Source organism: Panthera pardus, unplaced genomic scaffold, assembly GCF_024362965.1.
Source record: "Panthera pardus isolate Hobbes unplaced genomic scaffold, ASM2436296v1 HiC_scaffold_16, whole genome shotgun sequence".
NCBI classification, from domain to species: Eukaryota; Metazoa; Chordata; class Mammalia; order Carnivora; family Felidae; genus Panthera; species Panthera pardus.
Genome location: NW_026526721.1, coordinates 125,255,575 through 125,265,502, shown reverse-complemented (window position 1 = coordinate 125,265,502; position 9,928 = coordinate 125,255,575). Strand labels below are relative to the sequence as shown.

Genomic DNA, 9,928 nt, shown 5'->3' with positions numbered 1-9,928 from the left:
TGGGAGTTACGGTCAGGGCCAGGATTAAAGAAGGGATAGGAAAATGTATTAATTTTTACTTAAACTATATTTACTTAACGATTTATCAAGTACTAGGCAGTGGAGAAAAACAATACTGACATGGTTCCTGACTTAACAGAGTCTACCATCTAGGTACGGATACGGACAAACTCTTTTAACAGCTTGGGTGGGGAAAATACCAGTGCTTCATGAAAGGTACCTAACACAGCAAGCTTCCTTGAGGAGTCAAGGAAGCGGAGCCACAGAGATAGTTCGGGAGGAATAATGCCCGCTGGGGGCGAGGGGCTGTAGTACTGGCGTGGGGAGAACCAACTTATTGATGACCCGGCAGGTGGCTGGGGCTGGGTCCCCAAGAATGGGCACACCTGGCACCGAAAGTCATTGTCCTCCTCACAGAATGGCTACCACAGAGACTGGAAAGCTATCCACGCACCAGGGCACTTGCAAGGCCCTCAGCCTCAGTTTATTTCGGTTTATGGCTCAAATTCACCATACGTCTTCTATTTTTCTCTCAAGTCGTCATTTCAGGCCGTTTGGTTTGTTTTTCGTTTTTGCTCCCCGCCCTTAAAAATCTGCTGGCAAGACCCTCTTTCAGGTGCCGAAACCAGAAGGGAGTTCCCAGAACAGTTGAGGCTTAACTTGGGAAGCAGTAATTTCTGCTATGGAGTCCCTAATGTGGCACTGAGGAAGAAAGGCCCAAAGTAATCAGCCAGAGCAACCTAAGAGGCAAAAGCGACAAGAGTCAGGGTCAGGCCAAGCGCTTCCCAACCTCTCGCTCTCTCTCCGCGGAGCTGCTTCAGCTAGCTCCACGCCCTACACACCGCTTGATTGACATGCGGACATGAGCAATCCGAGCGCGGCGCAGACAGCCATCGCTTCAGGGATAGGAGGGAAGGGAGCGACTGAGCCTATCGGATTGTGCCGGGAGGGGGTTTCCTGCCCGCGCGGATCCGCCCGTCGCCTCCCGGCCAGTCGGTGCTGGAGCCCCGCCCGCTCGCCGCGCGCCTCCCGCCCCTCTCCCGAGAGCTACGCGGCGGCAGAGCGGAGGCCTCGTGCCGTAACGGCCATCGCGGCGGCCGCGGCGGCGTCCCGGTGCCCTCCTCAGGTGAGCTGGGGCCGCACGGACCCGGCAGAGGGAAGGTGAGACAGTCCTGCCGACAGGCAGATGGCAGACAGCGGTTCCTTCCCCCGTACGTCCACACAGCCTGTTACTCGCTGCGTCGCTTCCTCTTCTCCGGCGAAGTTAGCTCCCCGGGCGCCGTCTGCCGGCCCGGAGCTGAGCCGGAGGGGGCGGGGAGGCCGCTCGGCCGGGCCTGGGCGTTTGCACCGCGGCTCCGCGCGACCCTCTGGTCAGTGCCCCGGGTGGCGCAGCCCCAGGCCTCGCTCTGGCCGGCCGCTCTTGCGAGGCTGGGAGGTCGAGTGTACGGCGTGCGCGCTCCCCCGGTTCTTTTTCCTCCCTAAAAAGTCCTGTTGGCTGTTGTGGCGTAATCCGAGGCCGGGAAGGTAGGGACCTGGTAGAGGAGGGAAGGGGCACGCTCATCTCCAGCGCTAGAGAAGGGGAAGGAGCCGCAACCTGTGTTGAGGGTGGACATCCTTGGGATGCGCCCTGTGCCCTTCCCCCCCCCCCCCGCCGTTTCCCTCGTTCTCGGGAAATCTGGGTTATTTTAACTGTGTGGACCTGCTGTACATACGTACGTTTGCTTGTTGCTTGCGCTGTGAGCTTTTGACTTGAAGTGTAATATACCCGGTAAAAGAAAGAAATTATCTCAATAGTTGGTTTTGTACTGTTTTCTTGGGCGCTTCCATAAAAGTTAAATTTGCAGTTAGAAGCTTGGGAAGCTGGATTTTCTTAGGGTTGAGAACTGTAACATTATAGGAGCTAAAGTTAATGTCGAACGGATGAGCTGGTCACCTAAAAATAATTTTACCCGTTAGATTTGGTAAGAAACCGTAGGAGTTAGGAAAGAATGAAGTTGAGAATTTCTAATCCCGTCTTGGATGGTGAGCGAAGAAGCTCAATGTCTGATCAAAACGGGTAAATGTTGCAAGAGGTATTCATTTTTAGAAGGCCTACTTTGGTAAATTTATGAAAAACCAACCATACAGTTTGTTAAGCATTTGGAAAGCACTTTTTTTAGAATCTCAGTCTTCATCAAGGTCACAAAGTAAATGGGGAAATAAGCCAAGAAGGTTTTGTTTGTTTGCTAATTGTCAGTAATGTTCAGTTCTTAAATAGGCTCCCATTCACAGTTTGATAGTAACTCAAGAAATAAGCATTGGTTGTTTAATAGTAGTTTTATTCCATCTTGATCACAGACTCGAATTTTCTTTTTTGGGAAAATTGTGATCTGGAGGAAATAGTTATAATACCTGTAAACACTATTTGCAGAGTACTCAAAACTTAGCTGTCCTTGTTCACGTATTACATTTTAAATTTCCGCTTTATTTTTCTGCACATTATCTTTTTTTTTTGTTTGTTTTGTTTAATTTTTTTTTTTTTTTTCAACGTTTATTTATTTTTGGGACAGAGAGAGACAGAGCATGAACGGGGGAGGGACAGAGAGAGAGGGAGACACAGAATCGGAAACAGGCTCCAGGCTCCGAGCCATCAGCCCAGAGCCTGACGCGGGGCTCGAACTCACGGACCGTAAGATCGTGACCTGGCTGAAGTCGGACGCTTAACCGACTGCGCCACCCAGGCGCCCCTCTGCACATTATCTTTTAATCCAGGCTTCACCAGTGCTTTCAGGTCCATGTAAATAAAATTTCACACATACACAGAATGTTTTGTTAGATACTGAATGATACTTTATGCCTATGGGTTTATTTTTCTTTTGGACCTTTGAGAGCTTTCTTGCCAAAAAGCTCAAGGTAGATTTGATGTGATTATTGTTATAAATCACTTGTTGGAAAGGCCTGGGTGGCTCAGGTCATGATATCACGGTTCATGAGTTCAAGCCCCACATCTGGCTCACTGCTGTCAGTGCAGAGCCTGCTTCTGATCCTCAGTCCCGCTCTCTTTCTCCTCTCTCTCTCTCTTTCTGTCAAAAAGAATAAATATTAAAAAATAAATACAGGATACAGTCCATTTTTTCCTATCGTAGTATCACAGTTTAACAAGTTTCACAATTTACTTACCTTTATAATATGGAAAGATACCAAATGTTCTCTACCTACATCAGGAGATTAAGTGATTATTTAGTTGCTAAGTAAAATTGGAGGAAACTCCGTGAAATCACTAAGCATTTAACAAATTCCTTATAAGTACTTGGCTGTGCTGTTTTAGGAAGACAACTGATGTTTAAAGATTGTTTAAGGCAATGATTCTATCTGGATGATCCTCATTTTACTGATTCCATATATGCTGCCTTTGTTTTGGTATACCATACTTTCAGCTATCCAGACACAAACCTTGTGTCTTTGACATCTTTCATTAATATAACGTTGGCAAATTTTCATCCACCATTTTTTTGGAAATTTCTTTCGTGTATCTTTTCCTTTCCACTAGCTTTTAACTAGGTTTTCTGCCTACCTTTTCTCTCTATTCAGTATGTTCTGCCTTCTGCCTTAATCTTAAAATAATGCTTCCAGCACGTCCATCACTGTGAAACCAGCAATAGCTCCCTGTTACCTACAGAGTATACTTCAGAATTCCTCATCTTCTAATAGTCTGCACAAAGCCTACTTTTTTTCATATGACAGTGGTATTTCTTTCTGGGAGCTGTCCATCCTAACTAAACCAATCTCTGATTCTCATTTAGACTTTGTGTTTGTCTGCCTTCGTATCTGTTGAAAATTTGATTGCCTATCCATAGCCTTCTTATTCTTTAAAAGAAATCCCCTCAAACCCCCCCAGATTATTACCAAAGTAGCAAATGAAATCCTATTTTGTTGAAATTTAATTTTTGGTCCTGAAGTCAGTGCAGCCTTCCAGAACTTTCTGTTCCCTGTGTTGTTGCTTTCCTTTGAACCCATAGCCTTACTGTTTTATCATTCCTTTTTTTTTTTTTTTTAATCTTATGTGGGCTTGTGTCATGATATGAAGCAATATGGCAGGAACATTGGAATTCCAACCATTTGATTTATAGGTAAGGAAAATGAAATCCATACAGAATAACTACACTAAAATTCACACATCTAGTGATGATGGCAGAGCTGAAACCCAAACATTGATTTCCTAAGTTAACTTCTGTGTATTTCTTTTAATTCAATTTTAATTTTTTTTAATGTTTATTTTTGAGAGAGAGAGAGAGTGTGCATGCATGCACGTGCCAGGAGGGGAGAGGCAGAGAGATAGAGGGACAAAGGATCTGAAGTGGGCTCCATTCTGACAGCACAAGCACAGAGCCCAATTCGGGGCAGAACTCAAGAAACCAGGAGATCATGACCTGAGCCAAAGTCGGATGCTTAACTGACTGAGCCACCCAAGTGCTCTTTTTTTTTTTTTTTTTTTTTTAAGTTTATTTAGAAAGAGCACGAGAAAGGGGGGGGTGGAGAGAAAGAATCACACAGTCTTAGTGCAGAGCCTGATGTGGGGCTTGAGCCCAGGAACTGTGAGATGATGTCCTGGGGCAAAATCAGAGCCGTTAAGCTTAACCTACTGAGCCACCCAGGTGCCCCAAGTTCTTTGTATTCTTTAAAAAATTTTTTTCCTGTGAATTTTTTTTAATGTTTATTTATTTTATTTTATTTTATTTTATTTAAAAAATTTTTTTTTAACTTTTATTTATTTTTGAGGCAGAGAGAGACACAGCATGAACGGGGGAGGGGCAGAGAGAGAGGGAGACACAGAATCGGAAGCAAGCTCCAGGCTCTGAGCCATCAGCCCAGAGCCCGACGCGGGGCTGGAACTCGCGGACCGCGAGATCGTGACCTGAGCTGAAGTCGGACGCTTAACCGACTGAGCCACCCAGGCGCCCCTAATGTTTATTTATTTTTGAGAGGGGGGAGGGAGAGAAGGAACAAGTGGGGGAGGGACCAAGGGAGAGGGAGACAGGATCCAAAGCAGGCTCTGTGATGCCGGCACAGAGCTGGATGCAGGGCTGGAACTCATGAACTCACAAACCTCAAAATCATGACCTAAGCCAAAGTTGGACACTTAAATCACGGAGGTGCTCTTCTGTGAATTTCTTATGAAGTTATACTACTTCACATATTTTGCAATGTAGTTTTGTATTATTTGCTTCACATTACTTTGCACTTTGTGTTTTTGTGCCTTCTCATTTAGATTCAAAACCTGTATGTAAGGGCAGTGGAGTCTTTATGACTTGGATTGTTTAATCATTAAAACTGATTTAAAGTCTTTTTTCTATGCTTGTTAGCTGTATTAACAGCATTAACAAAAATAATATTGTCATCTCTATAGTTGGAGTCCGTGATTCATTAAAAAGTGAGTGGATCTCTTAGAACTATTACTACTGAAGGTTAGTTTGCTTGACTCTCTTGATTCAAAGAGACGGAATGTTTGGGTGTCTTCAGAGTAAATGTGAACATTGCAATGGTTTGGAGGAAATCTGCAGGGTTTATCACATAACTATATTTAATGATCTAGCTAAATGTTCTTTTTCTCTTTTAGATTCTTAGAACAGCAACACTTTTACATTTTTCTACTTTGTCATCTTGTTCATCTGTCAGGAAGCAGATTATTGAGCAATCTGCTTATTGAGCAAAGTATTCTGCAAACATTTCCATTTCGGGAGTCAAAGCTTTTTTATATTTGTTCTTGACATTTTTTTCTCCTTTTGGCTGTAAAGTTTCTGTTAATAGCATCAGCATAGGGTTGCCTTGGTATTTTTTTTTTTTTACATTTATGTAGTGAGAGTTAAACGGTGTAATGTAGAACAGAAAACTGTCAGGTGAAATATCTCTGGAGGGAATGTTTTCCTCTTTTGGTTTGAAACAGGTTAGAAGCTGTTTTTCTTTTATTTCCTGGTTTATAATTGTTTTCTAAATTATTTTTTATTAAAAAAATTTTTTTTTAGTGTTTATTCGTTTTTGAGAGAGAGAGAGAGAGAAAGAGAGCATGAACGGGAGGAGCAGAGAGAGAGGGAGTCACAGAAACCAAAGTAGGCTCCATGCGCTGAGCTGTCAGCCCAGAACCCAACGTGGGGCTCGAACTCACGAACCATGAGATCATGACCTGAGCTGAAGTCAGACACTTAACCAACTGAGCCACCCAGGTGCCCCTATAATTGCATGTTTTTTATTTGTGTAAATAAATTATCTGCTGTCGGGTGCCTGGAGAGTCTCTCTCTCTTTCTCTGCCCCTCCCCCCTCAAAATAAATAAATAAACATTTAAAAATAAATAATCTGCTAAAATAAACTGTTGAAATACTATCTTGTTCTGTATTCCTGAAATTGTATTTAAGGATTGCTGAATTGGATGGAAGTATGGTATGAATAATTTCTGCTTTTCCTCAAACAGACCAATTGAATAAAGCAGTGAGAATATGGCTTTTAAAAAATGGATATGTCTAAAAAGGTTTTTAGTTATTGTTGTTGTTTTAACAATTGGCCTTCCAAAAATTTCAGTACATACTTCCAAATCATGTTACATTTAGATCAACTCAAATAATTGATATAACAAAGAATTAATATGCCCTGTATTTTGAGTATTCTAGCAAAATAAAAATTTATATTTACAACAGAAATATTCTATTAATTAAACAAGCATTGGAAAAATTTCCTTAGAAATTTTTGATTGCTTACAGGTACTACATGTTCTTGATAACATTTTTTATTTTTAGAAACATTTAGAATACTATGTGTACAGTCCCATTCGCTCCCCCCCCCCCCGCCCCCCCAATTCTGCTGCCTAGGGAAGTCACTTTAATTTTTCTGTGTTTTTTTTTTATTTCCCATTTCCTTTCCATATTTTTTTTCTTTTTAAAGATTTTAAGTAATCTCTGCACCCATTGTGGGGTTCGAACTCACAACCCCATAATCCAGAGTCACATGCTCCACTGACTGAGCCAGCCAGGTGCCCTTCTGTATTCTTAAAAAGGCCTGTAGGGCCTTCCATTGTTTGGCTTTTGCCCACTTCTAGCTGCATCTCTTGCCATTTTCCCTTTCCTTTAGGCTGCTCTTTGGGCCTTCTATTGCCAGGCTGGGTTTGGTTTTTTTTTTTTTTTTGGTCTTGGAACCTGTGAACATGCTCTTCCCTATGGGCAGATGGCTCCCTTAGGTCAATTAGTATTAAATTTGGCTGCTGCTAATAGAAAGAGGCCAAATAATTTCTCTCTCACACCAGAGAGGTCCAGCATTTGTGTGGCACTCATTTACTAAATGTTATTTCCAGGTGTTTTTTTCCGTAGTGTAAATAATTGTGAAATACAGATCTTTGTGTATAAAGCCTTAATTTTTTTCCCCTTTTGATTAATTCCTGTTACGGGATGCAATTGAAAATGTCATTAATTTCCTTAAAAACTTTTTAGAGAAAATATGGTTAAATTTTTTAAAATAGCAAAGTACACAAATTTCATTGTATAACTCAATGAGTTTTTATATTTGTAGACATACATCCATCACCCAGGTCAAGTATAGAACATTTCCAGTGCTCCAGAAGGCTCAGTCATATGTCCTCCCTATCATTATTTCTTGTCCCCAAAAGTTAATTACTCTTCTGACCTGTATCATTACAGGTTATTTTCCCCTGATTTTGAATTTAATATATCAATAGAACCATACACTATACATGTTTTGTGGGTGACTACTTCTGCTTAATATTGTGCTCATGAGATTCATGTATGAAGTTGGATGCAGCAGTAGTGGGGTCTTTCTTACCAAGGGTAGTATTCTGTTGATGAAATCTACAATTAAAAATTCACCATTAATGGATACTTTGTTCCTAGTTTTTTTTTAAGCTATTATGAATAAAGTTGCTATATACATTTACTTACAAGTCTTTCAGTGGACATACACACTCATTTCTTTTGTGTATGTATCTGGGAGTATAATTATTTTCTTGTCTACCAGTTTTTGAACCTGCTTGGAGCAGCTTTCTGTCTTGTCCATGGCAGTTTTGGTGATTTCTGTCTCTGCCATAAGGCTAGTGATCCCCCTTGCCTTTCTCCTGTGTTAAATCTCTTAATTCCTGTGAATCATGTCGCTTTGACCCCTACTTTGACCCCACAGTAGATTGCTGTTAAAGGCTGAGATCTCGCATGAATGAATGCAAGATCTTTTTTTTTTTTTTTTTTGGTCTTCCCACGTGATTTTGGTGAGTGATGAATTTAGGTTGGAAATAATTTACTTTCAGAATTCTGAAGACCTCGCCATTGTTTTTGGCTTGCGATCCTTTTGAGAATTTCGAGGATATTCTGATTCCTGATCCTAATGTTTTTTGCTTTTTTTGGAATTTTGTATCTCTTGTATTCTGAAATTTCATGAGGGTGTGACTTGGTGTACATGTATTTTTGTGCGTTTTCCTGGACATTCATTGTTCCAGCCAGATCTGCAAAATTATGTTTGTTAGTTATGGGAAATTCTCTTGAATTATTTCATTGATCGTTATATTAGTCTGCTAGGGCTACCATAACAAAATACCAGAGGCTGGGTGGTTTAAACAACAGCAATTTATTTTCTCACAGTTCTGAAGCGTAAGAAGTCCAAGATCCAGGTGCTATCAAGGTTGGCTTCTGATGAGATTTCTTCCTGGCTTGTAGACCAGCCTTTTCACTATGTCCTTACAAGGCTTTTCCGTAAGGAGAGTAGTCTATCTCCTCCTGCTCCGCTTCTGAGGACATCAGTCCAATTGGATTAAGGCCCCACTCTTATGACACCTCCTAAAAGCCCTTTCTCCAAATTCAGTCACATTGGGAGTTAGAGCTTCAAGATGGATGTGGAGAGGGGGAAACAATTTATTCTGTAACAGTGGTTTCCTCTCCTTCCTTTTTCTTTCTGAAAATTTTATTTCTGCTAGTCTATTTGTATATCAGACTACTCCTTCAGTATTTGTTTTTCTCCTTTATTTTTCATTTCTTACTCTGTTTGCTCTATATGAGAGGTTTACTTTATTTCCTGAGCCTTCTGTTGAATTTTTCATTTTTGCAAGCAAGATTTTGATTTCCCAAGAACTCTTTGTTCTCTTAAAATTTTTTTTTAATAAGGAGCATTCTGTGCTAGTTTCATAGATACATTTTCTTTTCTAATTTCTGAGACTATAAAATGTCTTTTTTTTGGTTTTGTTTTTGTCTTTTTTTTTTTTCCCCCTTGTTTCTTGTTTGTTCTTGGAGACTCTCTTCTAAATTGGTCTAAGTTTTATGTTGGAGGTTTGCTTCAGGTGTCAGTAATCCTTGGATGTTATCGTGAGATTGAAAGCTTGAATTAATGGGGACTTAAAGACTTTGAACTTTATCGCATGGTGGTCCAAGTGAGCCATTTTTTTTTTTTTTTTTTTTTTGAGAAAACCCTGAAGGTGTTTTTTTCTTAAGGGAAAACACAGTTCTGTTTGAAGGCTAAAGTTTTGACTGCCTTTTTTTTTTTTTTTTTTTTTTTTTTTTTTGGTGTAAGGGACTGGTTTCTCATTCCCCACATTTGGTAGGGTACACAGATCTTTAATTATATCTGGTGATCCTCCAGTTCAGAGTTAGGTAGCCAACCATCAGGTAGATTTGGGGAGGAAACTTCTAAGTTTTTAACCACTTCTTAGCTTTCACACAGTCTTCCTTATTTAACTCCCTCTTTTCTTAGTTTAAGCAGTAGCAGGTGCTGCTAGTTCCTGACTCCTTTGAGGTTTCCAAGGTATAAATTGGGTTTTTCAATTACTGGGTTAGGCTTCACCTTTCTGGAATTCGCTGAGGTAGTTACCAGTCGTCTCTTTTTGGTTACAAAAATTTGTTGCTATTGTTTGCTTTCCTGTATGTTTTGCCTTCTGTGTTAATTTTCTTCAAAAAAAAATTAAGTGTT

General features: G+C 40.9%; 1 protein-coding gene across 3 annotated transcripts in view; it reads left to right on the top strand.

The window, feature by feature from the left end:
• The first annotated feature begins 1,014 nt into the window (after nt 1-1,014).
• The window catches only part of NCK1 (NCK adaptor protein 1), an 85,461-nt gene continuing 76,547 nt past the window's right edge, over nt 1,015-9,928 (top strand). The window contains exon 1 of one of the 3 annotated variants that reach the window (XM_019437374.2): nt 1,015-1,126. The gene's annotated coding sequence lies outside the window, so the exon portion shown is untranslated. Of the gene's footprint in view, nt 1,212-9,928 lie in introns of all 3 variants that reach the window. The other 2 variants (XM_019437368.2, XM_019437379.2) reach the window with 2 other exon arrangements.